The sequence below is a fragment of the Zootoca vivipara genome, chromosome 3 (assembly GCF_965207765.1).
Source record: "Zootoca vivipara chromosome 3, rZooViv2.hap1.1, whole genome shotgun sequence".
NCBI classification, from domain to species: domain Eukaryota; kingdom Metazoa; phylum Chordata; class Lepidosauria; order Squamata; family Lacertidae; genus Zootoca; species Zootoca vivipara.
This window is the reverse complement of record NC_142586.1, coordinates 14,047,532-14,073,693: the sequence shown is the minus strand read 5'-3', so window position 1 is coordinate 14,073,693 and position 26,162 is coordinate 14,047,532. Positions and strand designations below refer to the sequence as shown.

Here is a 26,162-nt window from a genome sequence, read left to right as displayed (position 1 = left end):
TGATGGAGTCTGACAATTTTTATGTGAAGTGCTACAAAACATTTCTTCCTTCCTAAACAAAGCTACTGGAAATTAAGATGAATTGTAGGAACTGTTTTTGATCAAAGCATATTGTAGGCTCTCAGTCCTCTACAAGTGAACGAAAATAAAACTTGTGAAATCTGTGCTGCTAGAGCAAAATAGTTACTTGGGCAACTTGTTGTTGTTGTTGTTGTTTAGTCGTTTAGTCGTGCCCAACTCTTCGGGAGCCCATAGACCAGAGCACACCAGGCACTCCTGTCTTCCACTGCCTCCCGCAGTTTGGTCAGACACATGTTCGTAGCTTCAAGAACACTGTCCAACCATCTCGTCCTCTGTCGTCCCCTTCTCCTTGTGCCCTCAATCTTTCCCAACATCAGGGTCTTTTCCAGGGAGTCTTCTCTTCTCATAAGGTGGTCAAAGTATTGAGCCTCAGCTTCAGGATCTGTCCTTCCAGTGAGCATTCAGGGCTGATTTCCTTCAGAATGGATAGGTTTGATCTTCTTGCAGTCCATGGGACTCTCAAGAGTCTCCTCCAGCACCATAATTCAATGCATCAATTCTTTGGCGATCAGCCTTCTTTACTTGGGCAACTTAATCTCTTTTAAAGTTTAAACAATATAAGCAGGACAGCTTTGTAAGTTATCAGATGCTAAATCAGAGTCTACAAACCATTCAAATCATGAACAGATAATCTAATTCTGGACTATGTGTCTTCGCTGATTGAAAATCATCTGCCCAATGGCTTTGCCTTCTTAGTGAGCAACTTAAACATAATAGGTGCCACACCACATCCCAAGCCTAGCCAATTTTTGTGCTATCATAAACCAGGCCCTTAGTAGAGCAGCAGCTTTGCATTAAGATGATCCCAGGTTCTATCCCTAGCATATCCAGTGCTGGAAAAGGTGCCTGCCTGAAATACTGGACAGCCACTGCCTATCAATGAAGACAACACTAAGCAAGATGGATTAAGGGTCTTACCCAGTACAATGCAGCTTCTTATGTTCCTATATATGTCAAGCAAATTACTTTAAGCCCAGGCTTCTTGGGATCAAGAAGCAAGCATGCACATCATGATTAGCAACATTTTTTTTAAAAAAAAGATATAACAAGAAACCAAAGAAACAGCATTATTTTGTATTGTTGTTTTTAAGTTGGATTCTTCTGCACATTGGGAAATCTGCCCCACCTTGTTCTTGTTCGTATCAGACTAGTTAGCTACGCCTCCTTCACTAAGCTCCTAGCACTGAGCTTTGCCAACACACAACAGCTGCTGGGTCCAGAGCAGTGCCAGCTGTTCCTCCCTGACCTTTTGTAGTACTCTCTTATCTCATATCACCGGCATAAAAAATTATGCCACTCCAGGGGGCATCAGAGAATTTGGGGAGAAGAGGGCAAGTAAATTGATCCTCCAGAAATAGCTACCTCAGCAATCTGTGAATATATTTTCAGCATATTTCCTCAAGCCTTCAAAAAAGAGAAATAAAAAAAACCAATAGAGCGTACTATATGAAAGACCTGTTTTGAGATGAATTAGCAGAACTTAAATGCATATCCAAAATTTAACAAAAATCTGCTTTTTAGTTACCAGCCAAAATCTTGATATTCACTTTAAAAAAAACTAGACTCTTAAGGAATATACCTGAGTAGTATACGTGATTTCAGACAGAAGTCATTCCCAGTAATGCCATATTTTGGGGAACTGAGACCTTTTGCATGCAAAACAGATGATCTAATTACAGAGTTATGACCCTGCACCTTAGGGTTCCCTCTCCTTAAAATGGCACTAGCTGGGTAAGAGCAATACCTGTAATAATGCTAACACCATTTTTATAGATAAAATCCTATTATCTAAAATACAGTAAGTCAAAATAAGTCAATTTGGAGAGTTGCTCCTGCATGAAATAATTGGTTAATTCCCGGGCATAATTTGTAGCCATACAAAATATAATGTTGGAGTGAAAAGGGTAATACTGTGATCAAATCTTCATTTTTGCAAGGCTGCTTTGAAAGGGCTAATAAATATAATCTGATCCAAACGTTCTTAAAGCGTTACAAAATTTGTTTGGGCGCTATTAAGCTTCATATTCCAGTTTTATCCACTTTACTGCAGCCTTCCTCAACTTGAGTCTACCAGATGTTTTGGACCTCAAATCCCAACCAGCCCCAGACAGCATGACGAGTGGCTAGAAAAAATGGAGGCTGTAGTCCAAAACATCTGGAGGACAGAATTTTGGAGAAGGCTGCTCTAATATATTAGTACAGTAGCGTGTACTATTTACATATCTATGTCTAAACCTACCTGCACTATAAAGAAGGGCCGCATTCCCCCTCAGAAAACTGTGATTGAGGCCAAAGCATGCACACATATGCAAAGCTCATTCCCCCATGCAGATTATTAATATAGCTAGACTCTAGATGTATGTTAATACTGTTAGGTGTAAGCAAATGTCTATTTGCAAGACCACAAAAACATAATGTGGCATAATTGTTTCTGGCGGGTAACACTTGCAGGTATAATTCTATCTACATCTAATGACTTCCAATTACAATAATTAGATGAAAGATTAAATGAAGGTCTGATAACAGAACTGCTCGTTGCAAATGATGTCAGTTTTATGTATTTCCATTTCATTCTCTGCTGTGGAGGTGAATCACCTTCCACTGTAGCAGAAGGCTACTTTCTTGGACTTCCTAGGCCTAAAACCTTGCTTTGTAAACTATGTAATTAGTATATAAAGCCTTAATCTCATGAGGGATAAGAACTGAAGACAAACATTTATGTCTTGTCTTGTCTTTCTTTCTTTCGCTGCTGTGCACTGGTTGGGGATTGTTTCATTTGCAGCCTATGGATGTCCATGCAAACATACACAACTGCTACATAATAGCAATCTTACATGAAGGCAAAAAAAAAATCACCCCCTAGAAATTCTGTGTTGCTATGTGATTTAAAAAACCTAAAACTAAAACTGAAAGGAAACCTAGGCAAGAACTTGCTCTGAATGGACTGCACTTTACACACCAATTTCCTAGTCCTTGTATGTGATTTCTATCCATAGTGTTATTTTTCCTGAGAAATTTAGCTTCAGATATTGCACTATATCAAATAATGAATGCAAAAAAGCTATCCAACTATTGCTTAAGCCTTTAGAACATTCAGTATATTTTTACAAAGTAGCTCCCTCCTCCATGGAAAATCTTCCTATTCTTTATCTGTTAGGTCAGTCTGCCAGTCTAATGAATATCTTAAAGGTGTGACTTTCCTATTTTGTGTGTGTGTGTGTGTAATTGCATTTAACTTTTTTATCTGCTACAGCCACCAAGGCATGCACTGACGTTTACTTGACACTTATTCAGAAACTGTAGTTATTTTAATGTTGCTCATGCACAGTGCCTCAGGGCACTTGTTCCACAGACATTTTAAAAAAGTGAATTCAATTGGTCACAAGGCTTAATTGTTGGGTAACTGTAAAATGTTTTCTGGCCTTGGGCCACTATTTGAGCAGCCCAAACACACTGTAAGACAGAGATAACTTAATGCTTTAAGTATTCATAATAACAAAATATGCCTAGCTGCTCATTTGTACTGTTATACATATTTATCAATGCTTCCCTCAATAACTATGCACAGCTGTATGGTATAAATATAGATGAGATGATTAAGAAAGAAGTCTTACAAATATGTTTTCATTAACTTCTGTAAAGACAGAAGATTCAGCTGATTAAATACAGTTGTATAATTAGTGCATGTAATGGGAAGCAAGCACCTCTGGTCAAAAGCTGAACTGGCGAACTATATGGGCTTTTTCTTTATTTCCCTATAGGTACACAGGATGTGAGGTGTTGAGTAGAAAAAGGCAAGGTGATGTCTCTGCTTTTTAAGATGCTGTCTAGGTTTGTCATTGCTTTTCTCCCAAGAAGCAGGCGTCTTTTAATTTCGTGACTGCTGTCACCATCTGCAGCGATCAAGGAGCCCAAGAAAGTAAAATCTCTCACTGCCTCCATTTCTTCCCCTTCTATTTGCCAGGAGGTGATGGGACCAGTGGCCATGATCTTGGTTTTTTTGATGTTGAGCTTCAGACCATATTTTGTGCTCTCCTCTTTCAGGGAAAGATATAGCATTTGAATTGAAAGAGGCCATCGAAGGTGTGCAGACTGCTATCTTCATTGTTTCAAATATTGGGGGAAGAGGGAGCTCTGTCTACAAATTGTGGGGAGATGGACATTGTGAGTGAGTTGAATCTTCTTTCTTTTGTTGGCTCAGCTCTTTGGGTGAGAAAAAAGAAAGGTTTTCTTAAAACAATTCAGCTGGAGCCAGATAAAGGGATCAGTACCACACAAGCTGGGATGGTGCCTGAATCTGGGTAGTGATCTCCCACCATGGCACCAAACAAACAAAACAGATCAGAATCCTTTCTAGGATGGCCTTTTTCAGCTAAGATTAAAGTACATGTTAATGAAAGCTACGGTATTAACTGCTAGAGTGACTTTTCTCTCTCTCCCCCTGCCCCCAACAGACTGTGTAGTTGTTTACAACACAAAAATCTGAAGTTTAGGAGAAATCCCCATTATACACTTTTTAAAACAGAGAGCTAACAAGTGCTGGCTAACAAAATACTCATAGCATGGGAGGAATAATGAAAGCTCAGCACAACCTAAAAACATAAAAAAAATGTTTTCATTACGTGTCAGAAAACCAACAAGGATTGAGCCAGCTGGACTGGCTGGAGAAACGAGTGCCAGAAGGCAGCACTTGAAAGGCCTTGTCCTGCCTCTCTTCCAATCAATCAATCAATCAACTGAAGTTAAAGGAACATGGGTCAAGGCCTCAGGTAACAACTGCAGAGGGTGGGCACGTTAATAGAGGATAAAGTGGTACCTCAAGCAACCAGGTCATAAACCATTTAGGGCTTTATAGGTAATAGCTAACATACTGAATTCACAGTGTCAGGAACCACCAGATCTGATAGTTCTCAAGAAATGAAGCAGGATCCTGTGGCATCCAATGAGTACCCCAGATGGAACCCTGAGGACTCCATACTACCTGAGGTCCAGCCAGAAGGCTGTTTTCCCAGGTGATATCCTCTCCAAGGGAGTTCTGATAGCAGGAGGCTTATTTGCAACCATGTTGTGAATGTTTGTGTGTCTGATGTCATATGATGTCCAGTGTATGACACCTGGGCATTATTTACTCAAAATGGCCTTGTGGGTCAAATCAAGAGGGCTGGCAAACATATTTAGGCATACAGACCAGAGGTTCCCCACCACTAAACTATGGAACTATTTAACTTTAAACTATATACAGTACAATGTAACAAAGCTCTAAGCAATTGAAACTGAAGCTGACTAGAATTCCTCAGAAAAAACTATGTGCAGTTGTACTTTTCACATATAGAGATCAACTGAAGCATAAAAACTTGAGAATGTTTTTTAAAAAAAAAATAGGCAAAAAGTGTTTCTGCAATTAAAGACTGTAAATCAACTGACTGGACCAAGAGGAGCCCAGCAAATCCCTTACTCTGGCAAGCTGCCCACAAAAAAGCTGCAGGTGGTAAGACTGAAAGAAGCCAGTATCCAAACCAGAAACTTAACTGTTCCGAAACCCAATGCCTCAATTATCAAGCTTTATTTTATGATGACAAAAGTGTAAATGACATGTTATAATGTGAAAAGTAAAATAAATCATTCACAATGAATTGCTTTTTATCTCTTATTGTTCCTTACGCATTATTGTTCCTTAACATTACTTAACAACAGCAGTAATAATAGTTGCAAAGAATTTAACAAGAAAAGAAAAAAAGATAGAAATTGCACTCTAATACAAAAACATGGGCAATCAAAATAATTGTTTGCCTTGCTGTTCCAGAGGGCAAGGGGATCAATTGTTGCCTCTCTTATTCCTTTTGTAGACACTTGCAAATTGCATTTCCTTTGTTCCCTAATCTCCCCTGAAGTAGGACAATCCTGAACTAAGATTTGCATTCCAGATCCTACAACTCTTCAAATATCCTGGAATTTCAGTTTCTAGGAGAAGAAGCAAGTCACACTTGCACATACCGGTTCCATTTATCTCAGTCTTAGGGAAAGATCCCAGGCTTAGGGAAAGGATCCCAGGCTCCATACAGTGCATATGCTGTGTTTACATAAAAATACACAAAATCTAATGTTTATTTTTTTAAAAAAAGTAACACCAAGTGCCTCTTTTTTAAAATAAAAAAGTTTAATACTAAATCTGAAGCTTATTTTTATATTGACTTAAAATTGAATCAATCACATCTATCAATCACACTGGCTTGGATCCAGAGACACTGTGAGAAGCATTCACTCATGCTGGTGGAAGGGAACAGAGATTTTCACTAAATCCATAGGCTCCATCCTGTATCTTATTCCAATAATGCACCCAATTTATCTGAGTGGTCTTAATAGACTGTCCTCTAAACCTTGAATACTAAAAAATAGCAAAACTATTTTATCTACAGTATTTACTAGTGAGGAGTGCCTGGCACTGCCTGCGACTTTGTAGAAACCAAAAAATATTGTGGTTTTTAAATGGATAGTGAAATTTGTGGGTTTGGACCTGTCATGCAGGTAAAGTCCTGCCAAAGCCACATTTTGGATTTGTCATAATAGAATTGAAAAGTTGGAAGGGACCTCATGGATCATGTAGTCCAACCCCCTGGAATGCAGGCATCCTGCGCACAGCAGTCCCTTGGTAGACTCAAACCACCAACCTTCTGGTTACAGTCAGATGCACTGACCCATTGCACCACGGAGACTTGTACGTGTAGAATATATTATTGTGGGTAAATACTGGTAAATGACCACTACAGTGCCTTTCAGAGCCGTCCTTCCTATTGGGCTGACTGGCACGGTGCACCAGGGCACCCACCAAGCAGCGGGTGCTTCAAAGAGGTACAAGGAGCCACCTCCACCTCGCCCGCTCCGCTCCTTTCCCGGCAGCGGTGGCTGAAGCGAGACAGCAGCAGCGGCAGCAGAGCTGCCTCCATTGGGGGAAACCTGGACCTGGACCTGAGCTACCTTCCGCCCACACTCCTTCAAGTCACAGCAAACACAGACAGCGCTGCCCCACAATGCATACAAATGAGGTGCCGTGGAGCATTGTGGGGCAGCGCTGTCTGTGCTCGCTGTGACTTGAAGGAGTGTGGGTGGAAGGTAGCCCAGGTCCAGGTCCAGGTTTCCCTCAACAGAGGCAGCTTTGCTGCCACTGCTGCTGTCTCACTTCAGCCGAGCAGGTGGAGGTGGAGCACAGATGGCAGCATCCCTGCCTGTCGCGCTGTGCCTCCAGCTGCCCGCTGCGCCTGGCCCTGCCCAGCAGAGTGCGAGAAGCGCCAGAAGGATCATCGCGCCACAGCGCCCAGTATACATAAGCCGGCCCTGGTGCCTTTCCTTCCATGCCAGCTTCAGATCACCTTCTGAGACTCCTGTTTCTCCTTATTGACCTTCCAGAGGAATTGCAAAACACATTTCTTCCACTTGACCACTTGTTCTGGCTACTTTTACTGGTGGGAGGAATCATTCTCTGCACAGTATCTTTCACATCCACCTCGGTGTATTCTGAGGTCAGCAACTGCTGTCCTAGCTTATCTGATCCAGAATTGGTGTCCAATGCGACAGCATGGAATTTGCAGGTCCAAAGACACAGCAGAGATCCTTACAGTCCTACTGCTGTTTCTCCAGGGGTTTGTCTCTTGCAATGGGTGATCTTCCTTCTCTCTAGGGGCACCCCACCTATGTTGGTCTTCCAGCACAGTCCACTCAGCTCTGTCAAAAAAACTCTGTATCTTGTCCTTGCTGAACTACTCATCAGATAGGCACAAGAACTGTGGACAATGTATTTTGCATTCACAGTTATCATGAAACATAAGGTTATGAGGCACTGTGGAGGCTGTGGTGTCTTTGTAATATATGATTTATTTACATATGTACCACCTGCACCTACAATGGCAGGATACCCAGCAATCATAGAATCCTAGAATCCTAGAATCATAGAATCATAGAGTTGGAAGAGACCACAAGGGCCATCCAGTCCAACCCCCTGCCAAGCAGGAAACACCATCAAAGCATTCCTGACAGATGGCTGTCAAGCCTCTGCTTAAAGACCTCCAAAGGTTCTGGATTCTTTCATAGATGCAGCAGTATCATTGCTGTCTGGCTCTCTCCCCAGCCCATTGTTTCCTAACTCCTTTGCGTAACTCCTAACTGCAGTCTCTAAACATTCCCCTAAAAAACTAGCATTGTATTTTAAACTAAACTCTCAGTTGAGAGAGGGAGGAAGCCCATGCATTGCAAATGAGATTCACCTAAGATCCTTTGTGTTGCCTAAATGGCTTGTCCCCAGGCTAACACCTCAAAAGGAAATTACCTCAATTAGCTATTAGCAGATGTTGATTTCCTAAGATATAGAAGTGTTGAATACACAGTTTAGGAAGTTTGCCAGATGTAATTAGCTTTTCACACGTGCTGATTCCAGAGAATTAAATGCCTCTAACACACAGCTAGGTCCCAGCTCCTGCCAACCTAGCAGTTCGAAAGCACACCAAAGTGCAAGTAGGTAAATAAATAGGTAGTCATGCTGTCCACATGACCTGGAAGCTGTACACCGGCTTCCTCAGCCAATAACGCAAGATGAGCGCCGCAACCCCAGAGTCGGTAACGAGTGGACCTAATGGTCAGGGGTCCCTTTACCTTTAACACACAGCTCAAAACACACATGAGTCCAGCTACCACCTCACACAGGTGACTAGCTTGCCTGCCCTAAGCCTTAATTAAATTCTAGAACATACAAACCCATAACAATATATAACACCATGTTCTCATGCCACCTCTGAGTAATCTAAACCATGAGGAACTCTCTTGGTAGATGCTTTTTTAAAAAAAAGAAAACAAAAAAAGACAGGTGAAAGATTGCATTCACTTTCCTTCTTAGTCTCTACAACAGAACATTTACACTAAATGAAAAACAGAATAAACAAAGCAGGAGGATTTAAGCTCTTACATGCCTTCTGGTATTCCTCCTTGGAATGTAATGCTAATCTAACTACATCCACAAGGACAAAAGTTCTAAATTAGTCTAGATCAATAAGAGCATAATTATAGCAAAGTTAACTAGTGCTCCACCAAAACATGGGTACTTTTCATGAGCTTAAAAACATGTTGACTCCATCTCGCCCGAGCTTTCCAAACTTTTCATGTTGGCGACACACTTTTTGACATGCATCATTTTGCAACACAGTAATTCAGTTTTATTAGCAAACCTGAGGTTAAACTAACCCCTTTCCAGCCCCAGGAGGAGCATGGGGAGCATTTGCGCAATACACCTACACATTGTGTGCAACATGCACAGTTTGGAAAGCTCTGATCTAGCATATACTTCACTTTGACAACACCTCAAACAAATGCATGAAAAACACTAAAATTTATCAGGAATGGCTTCTTTTTTCATATAGAATAGTACCTGTGTGCACTACTTTCTCTTCTTCAAAATGATAAAAAGCATATGATAAAAAGCATATTTATACAACATTTTCCACCTAATTCTTTAGAATCTATTTCCATGGGTATTTATACTGGAGCAGAAAGAAACTACATTCCATTTTCCTCCCTTTCAATGTGCATTTTAGTTTTCCCTTTGCAAACACATCTGTTAAGGCTAAAGGTTCTAACTCAATGATTCAGTACAAAGAACCAATAACAAGGATTAGTTCTTTGGGGAGTGTAAACAGGATTAAATGGTGATTTTTAATGTCTTAGAAACTGCAAAACAACAGGGAAAGGCCAATTGTCCTCTTAAATGAACTGTTGCGATAAGTGCCAGCTGAAATGCTGCACCGAAAAGTAGAACTGCTTGCTCTTTTTTTGAATAACCCTAGGTGCATACTTAACTAGATAATCATCCATTGACTTGAGTGAATAAGGACTGCAATTGTCTGTGGAATTATTAGTCACTTTCTTGCACCTTAATATATATTAAAACATAAATCTTTTTTTTTAATATACACCTCGTGTGCTCCCCACCTTCAGTCCCACCATTATCAGAAGGCAGAATTAGTGATCGAAATTTTCATTACACCAATATCACTATCTGGTGATAGCCTATTCTGTTGGTGTAGCCCAGGCATCCCCAAACTTCGGCCCTCCAGATGTTTTGGACTACAATTCCCATCATCCCTGACCACTGGTCCTATTAGCTAGGGATCATGGGAGTTGTAGGCCAAAACATCTGGAGGGCCACAGTTCGGGGATGCCTGCTGTAGCCTATTCACCTTTATGCAAGGGTGTTGCTGAAGTTGATGCTGAATGCATTTCCTCAGGGTCCTAACTCAGATTCCCAGACTTTCAGCAATAAGGTTCCTATTCTTACGGCACTCCAACCATGTCTGAAGCAGGGTGTAGCAGTGCAAATCATGTGGCTACTTTCTATGCTAACACTGCCCTGACTTGGGCAGTGTTGGCTTCACCTAACTGATCTGCTTCAACCAAATATTACTGAAACAGCATGAAAACTGCCACACTGCAGCAATTCCTATGATGCTGCTGGCAGAATATGAGTTGGGCTTTGGAACATTTGTTTTTCAACTCTGTAAACATAGTTCTCTACTAGACTGCCCCTCACTTTTCTCCACTGTTGTTCTTTACTTAGCTCCCCTGACTCCAATGTACTTCTATCTTCCATTACACCGCATATAATTTAACCTACTTATCGAGGTTCAGCCATAAAGCAGACTTTACTTCTCTCCTCACTCTCTCTTTATGAATTTTGAGAGAGTTCCTAATTGATTATTTTCATCCCACTTATTAAATGTGCAGTTTGCCTCCTATGCTTGATTGGTAATAAAACCAAAATTATAATCGCATGATACCCACGGCACCCAATATGCTCTGTTTATCCCTATTTTCCATATTGGGTGACACTGGAACAGTCTGGTCAATAACCACACAGTTTGAAGTTGGAGTTAACTCTTCATTAGCAAAAACATCTCCACGGACTTGGTTGAGTATTATGTCTAGCAAAGCAGCTCATTCCTGGTGGTCTTACTCCATGAAAATCAGTTGCCAAGACTGAAAGTCCCTGCCTCTTCACAGCAGTCTAAGTCCCCTCCTCTCCAGGGCTTTTTCAAAGCAATCTGAGACAGCGCCTGTGTCCAGCCAACCCTCCTCCCCCCTATTCATGCCTCCTCTGGTTCTGGAAGTCAAGTGGGGAGGGGACCTTGTCGCAGCAGGAAGGGGAGACACCAGTGGCTCTTCACCAGCCTGACTCATCTCTGCCTCTTGGCCTCCCTTCTCCCACTGTCCTGGTTAGCTTTTGCCACTGATTCTGAACTTTTCTCTGCCACTAGGCCCTATTACCTATTCCATTTCTGGAATAGGTTGTACAAATATACCTCTCCCTATTGTTATCCAAGGAAGGTTGAAAGTCTCCCCAGTTTCAGGAATTTTCATTTCCTGTACTGTAATTTTTCTACATCTTTCATCTTTTATTATTTTTTACTTTATATCCAAGGAGTTCAAGGTAGCGTACATAATTCTCCTCCTATCCACATAACAACCCTGGGATGTAGGTTAGGTGGATTGTGAGTAACTGACTCAAGGTCACCCAGCGAGCTTTTTGGCTGAGTGGAGATTTGTCTGAGGTCTACTCCAACACTTTAACCACTACACTGTACTAGGTATGTCTATGACACAAAACATCATGTAATAATTTTTTTCTCTCTCTTGCACTCAGAGTATATGTCTCTCCCCAATTAGAAAAGCTTTTCAAGCACCTAAGAGAGGACTCTGGCTGACAAAAGTATACGCCATAATAAACCCATTAGCCTTCAATGTATGCAAACCCCTGTATGCTTCATGTCATTTCCATCTTAAGTTAGTTGCACTTAGGTTCCACTAAAAATCCATGTGAAAATAAGTCAAGACTTAATTCTCATTAATTTAAATGGAAACTAATTGCAAATATCTTCACCTGGATCCAATGCTTTGCTGTTTTGAGCAACAGGCAAATACGGCTACCCTCCATATTCACATTGTGCTGTAGAAGGCAAGCAATATAAAACATGCTTTAGATATATACACTGAAGTCTACCTTACATTAATCTCCACCTATATATTTTTTCAGTCACTTTCTTCTTTTGAAAAAATTGCATTGCTCACTGCTCTGGCATCTTCTTCACAAACATCCCCGTCTATTTGTCTCTACCGATAAGAGTTAAATTATTGAGCTCACTAGTATTTCACTTCACTTTGATATTTCTCAGGTGGGGCAATGCAGGTCTGGCTTTCAGAAAATCTTCAGAAGCTCTGTTAGCAGGATAATTGCTGCTTCTGCTTCCTAATTACCCATTGCTATTTTCCTCTCTCATTATATACTAATTAAGTGCTAATCTTGACCGTCACCAATCATTCTACAGCCTTGGGCAAATCGCAATGTTTCTTCATTTTAGCACAACCTAAATAATGTTAACAAATAATTATTTGCTGGGACTCAGTGAGATTTTCACTTAATGAATTTTGAAAAGTGAAAGTGAAGTACCAATAATATGTGAGTTGCATAAGCATGGTTACTGTTAAGTTGGGCTGCTATCACTAGGCATTTAATCAAAAGTAATCCTACTACTGAACACTGGATTGTTCCATGTTAAGGTGGCTGTGGATTGCTTCAAAGTTTCTTTTTTAAAAAGGTAACCCCTTTTGCTTTCTTTAGCTTATTGTGCACCCTACAAGCAAAATAGCAGCAATTCTAAAGCTCAAATGTTTACTTCAAACCAATACATTTTCAACACCTGTTTGCTATTTAAAAGCTGTGAACAATACTGCATCTTGTAATGTAGCTCTGAATCCAAGTTAAATGACATGTAATGCATGTAAGAAAGCAACAGCTCACTGCACGTTTGTATAGAGCAGAGAGCTTTACCATAATTTTAATACCGGTAACTCTTTGCTGTGCCCCATCCCCGCCCCCCCGCCCCAATGTCACAGTGGTGTCAATACTATGATGTATAATCAACAGCATGCACTGCATTGCCAGAGAACAGAGTTCTGCCACTATTTTGTACCCCCCCCCCATCATGGAGTACTTAGTCTCAAATAATTTTATTTGTTATGTCTGAACAGGAGCTAGAAGGGATGTAGCTTTATGTGGCAGATCAAGTTGTAAGCTTCCTACTGAAACTCTACTGACATAGACAATATGTCTATGTCACCCACTATGCAATAAGCATAGAACTTTCCAAGATCAATAACAGAAAACTGTGGGAGATTTATGCAGTTCAACATAACTGCATACAGTGGTACCTCAGGTTAAGAACTTAATTCATTCTGGAGGTCCGTTCTTAACCTGAAACTGTTCTTAACCTGAGGTACCACTTTAGCTAATGAGGCCTCCCGCTGCTGCCACTGCATGATTTCTGTTCTCATCCTGAAGCAAAGTTCTTAACCTGAGGTACTGTACTATTTCTGGGTTAGCGGAGTCTGTAACCTGAAGTGTCTGTAACCTGAAGCATCTGTAACCTGAGGTACCTCTGTAATTGCCTGTAAGTAAAGGGTTATGGATCACAGAGTTCTTAATTACTAGAGGAGGCTCACCCACAGAGAGAGAAGCATAGCTGCCAAGTTATCCCTTTTTTAAAGGGATTTTCCCTTATGCTGAATAGGCTTCCTCGCGAGAAAAGGGAAAACTTGGCAGCTATGGAGAGAAGTTATCTTTTCTTGTTCCCTCTCTCTTCTCCTGAACCATGTAACTGACAAGATATCTGAGGCTGAGACTCCAGACTCAGACCGCATATTTGAAATTAACTTCTGTATTTTGCAATCAATAATATCTTGCCTGTGTTGTTTATGCTGTAGTATTGAATGTTGCATGAGTGAGATCTCTGATTACTGTAAGTAAAACATTTTAACCTTACTTAAGGTAGTAGTATATTCACCCTGAGAGTGGTAGAGGCAGAGAGCACAATTGTGAGCTCTTAATACTGGGACATTTAAAGGTTTAATAACCTATATTTCCCATGTTTTGCAAATGCTGCATGCATTTCTGTTTTAAACTCTGCTGGGGCCTCTTTCAACAAGAGAGTAAGCCCCACATGCTTTTTGAATTCAGGCAGTCAAATGTTTTTCTTTTTCAGTTTCCCACACATGTGGGACTTCATTTCCCAACACAAACCTCCTTCCATTTCTAATGTAATCAAAACCTCAGTGTGCCACCCATTACCTGTCTATGTGAACCCTGATATTATCCAAGACACCCATAAATCCCACTGGAACTAGACATATTTCTTTTGTTAAACAAAGACACCTGAAAATTGCCTTTCCAGTGTCATCCTTTTATGTATCCAAATCTTTCTGCACTCAAATTTATAACATTGCTGGCATGCCAGAATTTACCAGAGTTTGAAAGTTCCAGAGTTTTTGTCCTTTGTTCCTTCCCTTTCCTGAGGTTCCTGCCTCTCCTTTAATTTCTGAGCCTCGATCCCTTCTTCTTTTTCACCCCCCCCCCATATTAATGTTTTCCCATCTGTTGCCCATTCTCACATCTCTTCAGTGGAGTTTCCTATCCTTGAGTTCCAACCCTACTTCACCCAAATTACCCCTACCATGGTGTTCTCAACAAAACACAAAAAAACCTCCATAATAATTATCGCCTCTCCCTTCCCCTTCTCCTCAGCAGCAGAAGTTACTGTACATCACTGAGTCTTGCCACCATTTCACTCTCTCCTTCTTCTCCCTTCCTGGGAGGCCTTCAATAGTTAACAAAAAATAATTATACAGGAAATAATGGGATAGCTCTTGTATCACTAGAGTTACTGTTTCAAAGAGTGCATAGCCAAGAGCAAATTAGTGTTTGTTGAAACAATAAGTGGCCATCCAGAGTTCTAATGTATGTTACATATCTATGAATCAGCAAAGGGAACACTCTATTAAACACTCACAAACAAATTAAATGCCTACCATTTAAAAATTCAATATGTGATAAGCAACATATAATTTATGGGTTATATTAGTCAGGATTAAAACTAATGGGCAAAATGAATACAACTATCTGATGATTATATACTTATTTTAGATGTGAGAATGAGAAAGTAATTTACAGTACTCATTTTAAAGTTTCAGCGAACACAACCAAAGTTAATGAAATTTAATATCAACACAATCTGAACTGGAAAAGTGTGTGTGCGCGCGCACACATGCACACACACACATTCAGTGCTTTCAGAGTTCTTCAAATTTGATAACATGACTCACTTTGTGCTGAGGGGGAAAACACCTGATGGGTACTTTTTAATCATTTTTATGTTGAGAATTTCTTCAAAACAGGGTACAACTAATAATTTGTGGCAACCAGCTTACATTAAGGTCAATCATCCAAATCAACTTTTAGAAAACAATTAATATTTTTATCTCCATCTTTGAATCCTCTTTATAAAAATGAAAACGTGGGGTTAGATAAAACAATTTTCAAGACTGCACAACAAGTCACCGTTACAGCTATAGGACCTTGTGCTCAGTTCTCAGGGCCAGCATTTGTTATCAGCATGGATAGGACCTGCCAACAGCCTGGGGGGTTCAGAAAGGTCCATCACAAGATGCCAGCCTAATGCCCCTTCTGCCAGAATTCACTCACCTCCTCCCTCAGCCCCCAGATATTATTACTCCAAACATAGCTCTTATGGATGCACAGCCACCAATGGGTACCTTTGCAGCTGATGGGCAAGTAGGCTTCACAAGATGCAATGCCCAATGTCAATTTAAAAGTACCTGTAGATATCTAAGAAATGGAAGTTCCACTGGGCTAGCATGCAGCCAATTTTAGATGTTACCTCATATAGTCTTTTACAAGGCTCTACTATCTTTATGTTTAAAAAAACAACTGACTGAGGGAGGCTAAGCTCTGTGGAAGCTCATCAGGTTTATGTAGCTGCTTAAAAGCTTTAAGTGTCAAATGCCAAAACATTTCAAGTCAGTGGTAGTAGCAAGCTCAACTCTTGTCAGACCAGCATGTTACCAGAAATCAGAGTCTAGTTTATTTCCTAGAACTATAATGTTCGAAAACTAAACAAGTGCCAAATGTACACTCAAGCTACCACAGTACATGTCTGTCCAAAGAAAATCTTTAATATCCTCATATGGCTCTGACAAGTGTCAACTTAAAAACAGCACACACTAAAGGTAAATATTTATCAATGGGGACTGTAATTGTTCCCATATATTTTTAATGCAATTAAATAATTATTGATTTGAAGAGGAAATAGAAAAGCAGTGTTTATTTATTATAACCAAGTGTTCTTGGTAGAAGTAATAGCATACATTATATGTCATACAAAGATACACACAAAAACACTGAGGAGTGCATAGAATGTGCTGTATTATGTATAGGTTAATCAATTAATTTAAAAGGTCTTTAGAAATAACTTTTTGGCAGGGGGCAACCTAATCCTGATCTGGCCCCACCACCACTGAGTGATTGATAGAAGGCACATGAAATAAAACATTTAAGGTCTTATATAAAGCACGTCAAAATGCAAGTAGATAAATAGGAACCGCTACAGCGGGAAGGTAAACGGCGTTTCCATGTGCTGCTCTGGTTTGCCAGAAGCGGCTTTGTCATGCTGGCCACATGACCTGGAAGCTATACGGCGGCTCCCTCGGCCAATAATGCGAGATGAGCGCGCAACCCCAGAGTCGGTCACGACTGGACCTAATGGTCAGGGGTCCCCTTTACCTTTTATATATATATATAATAAATGTTCATCAATGTACCAAGCAGACACGTTCACGTACACAAATGTATGGGCCACATGTGTGAAACAGCACAGGAAGACAGCCCTGAAACCATTTTGACTCCCAAACTGACCAAATGTTTCTCTGCAAGGAAGGAGGGGGCGAGGGAATCTTCCCACTGTCTCAGGAATTAAGTGATTACCATCTCAAAGGAATGGCCAGACTACCAGGAAGGGCCATCAGAGAAGGCATTATCAGATAGCCTGGCAGACAGGGGATAAACAACCCACTCAGATTTCTGTTGTAGGTATGATGTATCTGGGGGTGGTGGTCTTGGGCTACACCCCTTTTGTGATGTATGTATGAGGTTTCTGGGGGTAGTCTTGGACTTCAGGGTGGACAAATTTAAATGTCTATATAAGGGCAGGCACACTTTGGTTCTGGGTCCTCCTCCTTTCTCCTGCGTGAGAGGGGAGCACCCTGTTGCAACAGTTCAATAAAGATCAGGCTTACTGGCTGCTTTGCTTCTCAATATTCTCTGGTTGGCCTTTGTTATTTCCTCCTACCGATGGAGAACCTACAAAGGCTCTTGTGTACCCCATAAGGGAATAAGGGCAGATTTTGTTTATTGCACACAAAATAAATAAACAATTTCTCTAATTTTTGTATGACTGTCATATGTTATCAGTATTATAGAGTATTGCTTAAAATTCAATAAAATTGACTGCAGTAAGTCAGGAACTGTTGATTAGAAGGATTCTGAAACAGTCTAGTAAACAAACACAATTCAATGACATTAGCTTCATAGGAAAGCACTACAGGCTTCTTGATTGTTTTAAATGATTTAATATGGCCTAAAATAAATTGTCCAATCTGTGTCTTGAGGAACAGGCACAGATGCCAGCTAGGTTGAAAGGCTCTTGCTTTAGCCTAGTGTGTAGTTGTTGGCAGTGTTGTGGCTTGTCCCTCAATAATATTCTGTGTTTCGTGAGAATTGGGGCTAAAGCTGCCAAACATGAAGCTGTAAAATATAAACGGTGGACATTGACAAGCAAGAGGATCTGTCACTACTCCATTCATCAAAATGTTCCCCTGGGCAGTGATACTGGAAACAATCTCATTTGCTGGAAAATTATATTATATGGAGTAAACTGTTGGTAGATCGTGGAAAGCTTAAAGTCATGCCAACTGCAGTGTTGGAAAGACAGACTCTACCAGACAGACTGTGATATTTGCCTGTGCATTTGTGACTCAGATGAGGCAGAAGACCATCTTGCCATATTTTGAAATGGAGTTAAATAGCTAGAAAACTGTATGGGCCCATCTTTGTAGGGCAGATTGAATGATAATCAGTACATTATCCATATGTTGCTCAGCTATCTTTGCTGTGACACTCTTGAAGGTAGTTAAAATAACAGAAACTTGGGAGGGCATAGGATGCCATCATTATATATTTTGCTGTCATTGTTTGAATATTATGGTTTTATAAATAAATATATGTGCACAAATAGACAAGGAATCATGTTCATCATCCAGTTAGAGACATATTGAGTAGTAATAGGTTGAGCCAAATTAAAAGATATTTTACAAGGAGTCAGATGAAAACTCAAGCTCCCCGCACAACTCAACTGAGCAGCATTTTGGCCGCCACTTTACAAGGTGCTAGAAATAAAATATTAATCTATATAGTGTTCAATAGTAGACCAATTGCACTGCCATGATTCCAGCTATTTTCCCCATGGACTACAGTATGCTTTAAAAATAATTTCAATACGTCTATGCATGGGGGAGGGGAGTATTTGTTTTTACTAGGAAAAATGCAGTCATATGAGCTCCGCTCTGGGATGCTATATTGCCTGTAACAGCTTCTGTCCTCATTTTAATGGTCGAAGTAGCACAGCCATTGGAGCCAACTCCTAGGGGTTGAGGTACCTTTGCCCCCCCCCCGCCCCGCAATAAAATATGTCATGTGATCAACTATGTGGGGCGGGGCTTACCTGACCCCACTCAATATTTTAATCAAATTGGCACCCCTGAGCACAGCCACGTTATACTCAGTGTGTATGAGGAACTGTCCCTGATGTGGCTGTTGACCGAGCCCCTGCTTGCACGGGAGTTTAGTGCACACAGGATCAGAATGACCACGGGCAGACCTGGACAGACTCCCATTAGACATTTTTGTGATGGAAGTGTTCAGGCATAGAACCAAGACTATTTCTCACTATTCAGTCACTGGAAAACAACAGCTTTTATAACAGAAAAATACAGTCTTTACTGAGAAAAGTACAGAGCTATTTCAGCAATGTATAGAATGATGCAGAAAAATCAGAGCTTCCAGTGACCTGGGAGCAAAGGCACCAGTGCCCAGCCTAGTTCTTGTTATCTCCCCACCATGGTTATTCTTCCTCAGGTTACTTTCTCCACTCCATTCCTATTTCTTTTCTTACTCTTGGCTATGCTTCTATTTGCAAACTGCATCTTAACAATCATTAGCAGACTAAACTCTTCAAAGCATAATTACACAGATAAATGAGATCCATTTTTCTGCACCTAAGTACATGTCAAATATAACCCCCCCCCATTAAGTATATGTTTAAATATGATATGCATTGAGAAAAAAGTTTGAATGACAATTTTTAAATGTTAGTTTAAGACTTTCATCACACTCTGCTTCAGAGCCAGCAGCCTGGCAAATGAAAGAGCATGCCTAGTGCAGTATCTTCCTCCAACTTTCTCTGCCCCTTTTTTGTGGCTTTCAGCCAAATAGAATGAACACTGGACAAAGGACGCAGATAACCAGAAAGAAAGAGGGCAGTGATAGTGCAAGCCCTTTAGCCAGTACAGCAATCAACTTAGGGCAGTTTGAATTGAAGCAGCTCACTGCTGGTGCCCACTATTGCTTAATATTGAACATTTCCGCACAAAGGAAAAGTCTATTCTGTCAGATGTCTCCAACGATCCTCCTATTAGCAAGACTTAAGAAGGCCTTTGTCATATCAAATATGCTCAGCTGCTTACTGCATGGTGAAGTAGTGTTAGAACCATTTAAAGACGTGTCTGACATCATTAATCTATTTGCCCTTTGACCCAGAGATCTAAATTGTAGCTATGGTGACCAAAGCTTGACCTTACAATTCTGAGAAACTTTCAAGCTCTGCAGTATTTTAAGTCACATTGTTCAATTGGACAAAGGAGCAAAGGAGAAATGTGACAGTGTCTTAGGAGTTAAGGTCAGCAGGTCAATTGCACAAATTGCTTATTGTTATATGATAAGCATGACTACAAAAATTAGTTTTCAATCTTTTTGGCTTAAATACTCTGTGCTAGCCCTGTAATGCAAAGTAACTATAAAATAAGATGAATCTAATGTTTTCAACTACCTCATTTTTCGGTGTATGTTCATTAAAGAAAGGAAATGTTGTCTACAGTACAAGGATTTGCTCACATCCTCTAAGATGCAACAGTAAACTATTATAGTAACACAGTAAGTAACTGTTGCTTGTTACAGCTCAGAACAATATACAGTGGTACCTCGGGTTACAAACGCGATCCGTTCCGGGTCGCAGTTTGTAACCCGAAAAGTTCGTAACCCGAAAAGGGCCCGAACCGCCGCTTTGCGCATGCGCAAAGCGCTATTTTTGCTATTTTCGCGCTTTGCGCATGCGCAAAGACGTGCGGCGCTTCTGCGCGTGGGGGGGGGGGCAAAAATACTTCCGGGTTTGCGAAGTTCGTAACCCGGGTTGTTCGTAATCCGAGGTGTTCGCAACCCGAGGTACGACTGTACTGTAGTTTCAGAAGAAAGTTAACTGGGAGATTTGGCTGGCTATTCTTGAGGGAGAGTGTTGGTGGCTCACTGTAAAAACATGCATTCTAGGGCTGAGCTGTATTGGCTTGATGGAGTTCACCTCACTGATGCAGGTATTAACATTTTTTCTAAGTGACCAACAGGTACCGTATGACTATGAGTTATTGTTCTCAGTAGAAGGGGAAAGAGGGACTAAATTGTAGTGTCTCTTTGATGGCAGGAAGCTTTGGGAAGGGAAACAGGTATGGCCAGCTAGGGAAACCCCCTCTAAGCTCTTATTGCTCTCCTCTTGCTTTTGCTATCTGTAAGAGGTAGAGGAATAATTATTCAAAAGGCTGAAATTAGGGTATGACAAAAATTTCTAATAACCCATCAAACCCAAAACATGTTTACTTAGAAGTAAGCCTCAACAATGGGAGTGAAACGTAGTTCAAAAGTAAAGGTAATGGAAAGAGCAATGAAATCCAGAACAAAACCAAAAAGTATTTTTTTAAAAAATCAATGCAATGAAAGAATAAATAAAAGCAGGGGGACATTACTAATCCCACAATATGAGTATTTTTACATGTATTTAGTTTGAAAACAAACAGAACAGAATTACAAACATTGTACCTAACCAAAATACCTTTCTAAAAATTGACTGCACAGAACCTTGTTTATATATTACAACAGCCATGGCCTTGTGGACTATAACATAATTAAATTTATTAAGTAGCTAAAAAGACATTCTTAGCAAAGCTGAAGGCGGGGAGGGGGGAGAGTACAGCTTTTAACCTTCAGGAGGAAATTACATCTTAAAATCCTGTATTTAAGTTACACTGACATAGTGACAGAGGGGGATAAAAGTCAGGAAATTCAAAGTTAAAGCTGAATTCCCTTTCCTTAGCCCACATCATTGTCCTTTATCCCTTAACATTTAATTAAAACCTAGTTCTGACCAGTTGGTAATAAGCTGTACAGAAAACTGATTGTGGGAGTTGCTCTACTTCACAGTCTATTGTGTTAGACTTCCTCTCTCTTAAATTCCAGGACTGTCTGTACACCCCCTCTCTGAATGTGAAAAGGGGAAGGAGAGAACCGGGAAGAAATTTTTCTTACCAAATGTCCAAATTAATGGGAAAACGTTACAAAACATGCATCAAATAAACCATCTTTATACAAAGGGGAACAAAATAAAGTTTTTCATTAAAATTATGCAAGAATTCTGTTGTTTTTGTGTCTATTTTTGTTTGCAGTTATTAATAGAAAAATGTCTATAACCTTCACCTTTTAAAAACATTTTTATAGCCTGGTTCCCTTCTGAAGCAGAACTCTTTGTGCATATGCTCAGCTATATTACTATAGTTCTACATGTATTATTGCACAGCTCCCATCATAGAATCTCTTTTTCATCATTATCCCTCAGATCCTGTAATGCTCTTAATGAAGCACAGTTCTGTGGATCGTCACCTCTGCAAAAAGGTTCTGGAAACCTTTTGGAATTGCATGGCTTACAGATGTTGTTGGACTATGACTCTCCTCATCCTTCACAATGTGGCCATGATGGTGGAGTCTAAGGAGGTGGTGTCCAACATCTGGAGACCCACAGTTTTTCCATATGACACTGCTTGCTTATGCCTTGTACATTCACCACTCTTGGGGCATTCATGCCAGATCATTACAGGGAATTCACAGCCTTCTCCTGCCTCCCTTATCCCCAGCCAGCACTCCCCACTGCTAAAACGCTTGAGCTTGGAGCCTGCATTCCTGGATGAACAAATGGAAGACACATAGAGGTAGCCCATTACTGTAAACTCCTGGTGTGATGTACTCCCCCCATTAACTCCCATTACCCATACACAGCCCTGAACATGCAGCCACTGTGTCCATGATATATCAAATTGAGGCTAGCATGTGTTTTGCACTATAGGGTGAGTGAACATTTTTTTAACCATTGAGAATTGTGAGCCTTCACATACCGGTAAAGCATGGGATGCCATCATTTTAGGAGCAAAAACAAAAAACCTGATTCCAAAAGTCTCATTAGCCACTGTTAGAACAAGGATGCTGGGTGGACTTTTGGTCTGATCCAGCAGGACCCTCTTTATGGTTCTTGTTAGGTAGTTCTCATAGCCAAGTGGAACATCAAAATTTAGTGGTGGTAAACCCATGAATACCCCTTGCTATGGGACAAACCAAAGGGGACTCCCTGTTCTAGAATTTGACCAGAAGTCTGTTTTGTATTATGCCATCTCCTACTACACTGCTAAATTCATGAAGAGGAGCTTTCTTCATGATGGAAATAGCAGACATATAGATCTTGATCCTGATCAAGACCACATATTGGGGGAAGATAAAGCACTCATCTCCCCCTGGTCAGCATGGTCTCAACCCAGATTCAACCTCCTGTGCACACTATTTAAAAACAAATGAACATTCACACACTTGTTAATTAAGCAACTAATGCCACCTCTATTTTGGCTCTCCCAAAGTCATGCTCACTTGCAGAAGAAACTGTGCTCTAACATCCCATTTGTATCTCGTTTAAAATAAGTTAACATAGGTTGAAACACAATTATAATTGTGTTATCTACAGAGCTCCAGAGCCAGCTACCTAACCTATTGCCATATTAACCAGAAGTCTCCTATTTGCATCCAAGGATGACTGTCTGAGTCCCCTCCCCAATTTAATAATAACAATAACAACAATAATAATAATATATTATTTATACCCCACCCATCTGGCTGGGTTCCCCAGCCACTCTGGGTGGCTTCCAACAGAAAAATAAAATAATCGATTAAACATTAAAAGCCTCCCTAAACAGGGCTGCCTTCAGATGTCTTCTAAAAATCTGGTAGCTCTTTGACATCTCTTTGACATCTCATTTTCTCTTTGACATCTGATGGGAGGGCATTCCACAGGGTGGGCGTCACTACCGAGAAGGCCTGGTTCCCTGCAACATGGCTTCTCGCAACGAGGGAACCACCAGAAGGCCTTCGGTACTGGACCTCAGTGTCCAGGCAGAACGATGGGGGTGGAGACGCTCCTTCATATTATTGAAGTATTTACTCAACCATTGGTAAATGCACTATTTCAAAAGCCAAGAAAGTATTCGTATTTTATGTTATGCTAGAGAAACATAATTGTTCTGACAACCTGTTCAAAGTGAGTTCCATCAACATATAAAATAGTAGGTTGTGGCAGCACCTTAACATATATGAAGTATGTTTACATTTGCATTCAAGACACAATACATCTATCCTACCCTCACTTGGTTCCAAACTAGATAAGATTGAACATAACATTGCCTATCTAGATTCTGAAAGCAGAGCCTTTACAGTGGTAGCCTGATATATATGATCCCATCTTTGTCAGGGTGGGGTTTTTTTCCCCTTTTTTTGGAACAGATGTTTAAAATATTTTTGTTTCTGCATTTTATTATGACTATTATGAGGTAGGTTTTAAAGGACTTTTTCTTACTTCAGCTTTAGTCTTTTATTAGCTTTTCTTACCCCCAAATGTGTTGGTTTTTAATTGTGCTTTGTAAGCTGCAAAGGGGTGGGGGCCCTGAAAGGTATAGTTTTTAAATAAATGAGAAAGCTCCCTCTTTTTCAAACTAAATGCTAACTAAACCATTCATTTTCATTGTCCATTTTCTCCCTTTACCACTCTTGCCACTAGCAGCACATTGTCACACAATGTAGAAGCACATTTCCTCAATAGAGTAAGTGTCCAGGACCACATGACACCTCCATTACTCTGGCTGATTTATAGGTCTTACTTTGCTGACACACCAAACTTTAAACTTAAAGAGTTTCCACTTCTAAGAGACCAGCTGCATATGCTTTCTTCTTCCACCCTTGTCTCGCAAATTATGGACTATTTTATTCACACTTATCAAGTCCTTCAAATGCTTTTACATATTCTAAGTTCACCACAGCCATCTGGTTTTTAGAGTTATGTGTGGTTAAGTAATATTGTATTCCAATCTTTAATTCATTATATAACCAAAACGCAATGCATTTCAAGAGGATTCTCAGTGATTACAGGGCTGCTAGTTAATACTTGTATTGTCTGATAGAAAAGGACAAGCAGTGCTAGTGTCAACCCCAAGCGGAATATTTTCATCAATTGAATGCAACATGATCTGTTCCAGACCACAGCTCAAATTGTGGAAGGGAAAGGCCTTTGATCAAATCCACAAAACCTACTCCAAGACTCCACCCCAAAATTTTGAGAACAACCCTTCCTCTCAAAACAGTGGCTAACAATAATAAAAACTAGGGGGGGGAGAGAATTCCCTCTGAAATTCAAGTACTGGTTCAGATATGCCAAGTGAGGCTGCTTCATGCTTGCTTGAGGGACAAAAGACACCCAACTGGTGAGGCCATGCTGTAGTAGTAAACTGATTCTGCATTCTGGCATTAGCACCTGTAGTGGCATCTCGCTTTCAGGTTTTAAGCACTATAAACTTGAATCGTGAGTAATTTTCTCACCCAACTGAACTGTGTTTCAGTTTACAGTCTTCAAAAAAATTAAATAAATAAAGTCCCTTGTTTTCTTTGTAATGAAAAGGAAATATATTGCTGTGCAAAGGACACTAGCAGTTGTGATCTAATCCTGGATCAAACAGAAAGAAAAGAAAAGCACTGGAAAGAATAAAAGGTTAGGAAAAGTTATTTTAAAAAGTATTTAGGGCCATTCTATTTTTGAGACAGTGAGTGGCAAGGAAGGAAATGTATTCTGCTACACTGTGCTCCATAACAAAATTGGTGTCTTCCAGTAAGAGCTTCACATTCAGACATATACAAATTTGTATATAAGTATCCAAGTCCAGCAGAGAACTGTTAAAGTTAGTGTCCAACCACTCTTGTTTCTTAAAAGTTTTTCTTTACATTGCTAATGAAACTGTGCACACATTTTAACATACTATTGTTGGACACCAACCCAATATCCGAGCACTGTGATATTCCAGGAGTTCCAGGCCTTTACCCAGGGTTCATGTTTCTTTTTAGGAATGAGGCACAGCAGAGACTGTGGCGCCTTTATGATATATGGTTTATTTACACATATATACAACCTGAGCTGTAGGGTTCACAGCTTCAACAGCCCAAAAGCCGCAGCCTTGGATTCAAACAGAACTCAAACATTGCTCTTAAATGTTGCTCTGATGCTCTCTCCAGCTTGCTGCTTTACTTCCAGCTCATATCACTGCAACTCAACTCCAAACTCTGGCTTCATCCTTCTAATTAACGTGAGCTACTGTAATGGTTCCACGCATTTGCAGTCTAATACAAGAGCCTCTTACCTTTGTTTCTGTTAATGGCCCACATCACCTCAACACAGGAAGTTAGGCTGTCTTATATTTTAGCATTTGCTGGATCCAGGGGTTAGAAGGGTCTCACATACATCTTACTCCCCCTCCCATTTTTTAAAACTCTTGTTATATTTGATAGAGCTTTCAGGAAGAAGAAGAAGAGTTTGGATTTGATATCCCACTTTATCACTACCCGAAGGAGTCTCAAAGCGGCTAACATTCTCCTTTCCCTTCCTCCTCCACAACAAACACTCTGTGAGGTTAGTGGGGCTGAGAGACTTCAAAGAAGTGTGACTAGCCCAAGGTCACCC

At 40.4% G+C, this 26,162-nt stretch overlaps 1 protein-coding gene across 2 annotated transcripts in view; it reads right to left on the bottom strand.

Moving 5' to 3' along the window:
* Nucleotides 1-26,162, bottom strand: part of MACROD2 (mono-ADP ribosylhydrolase 2) — a 900,701-nt gene that overhangs the window by 788,410 nt on the left and 86,129 nt on the right. The window lies entirely within an intron of this gene.